Below are 492 nucleotides of genomic sequence, written 5' to 3'. Positions count from 1 at the left end.
CAAGAAATTTATTCTGATAAAAAGCGTCCATTTCATTGATTATAAAAGTTATAAAATAATACTGACCAAAAACATGTCCTGGTTATTAAAATCATAAATACCAAGATCTAAATTTTCCAAATAGTTTTAGCGTCTCTCGGATCTTGCAACGAATTATATGACAACTTTCTCTCATTTAAAGTTGTCGATGCGTTCTTTGTGCATATTAGCAAACTTTCTGTTGCTTAGGCTGTCTGTTTTCATATTAAACTTCAACCATGAATTGATACGACGACGCACGGGTACTATAAGTAAGGTGTTGTGTCAATTTTTAAAATTTCGGTCATGATTTATGTGCCCATCACACTTCCCAGCCCCAAAAGGGAAGACTTCTGAATTTATGCATGCAGATCAAAGAAAAGCGAAAAGAAGCTTAGGGAAAAACTAGCCTTTCACTTATGAAACTTCACGGGTTTAATCTTCAGTAGCTTCAACAATTATAGTGGTCAAACA

General features: G+C 34.1%; 1 protein-coding gene across 1 annotated transcript in view; it reads left to right on the top strand.

Annotated features, from left to right (window-relative positions):
• Positions 1 to 492, top strand: part of LOC119592953 — a 12,973-nt gene that overhangs the window by 2,111 nt on the left and 10,370 nt on the right. The gene's annotated exons all lie outside the window — the stretch shown is intronic.

Source organism: Penaeus monodon, chromosome 31, assembly GCF_015228065.2.
Source record: "Penaeus monodon isolate SGIC_2016 chromosome 31, NSTDA_Pmon_1, whole genome shotgun sequence".
Taxonomy (NCBI): Eukaryota; Metazoa; Arthropoda; class Malacostraca; order Decapoda; family Penaeidae; genus Penaeus; species Penaeus monodon.
The sequence above is the reverse complement of the archived record's forward strand: the minus strand, read 5'-3'. Positions and strand labels throughout refer to the sequence as shown.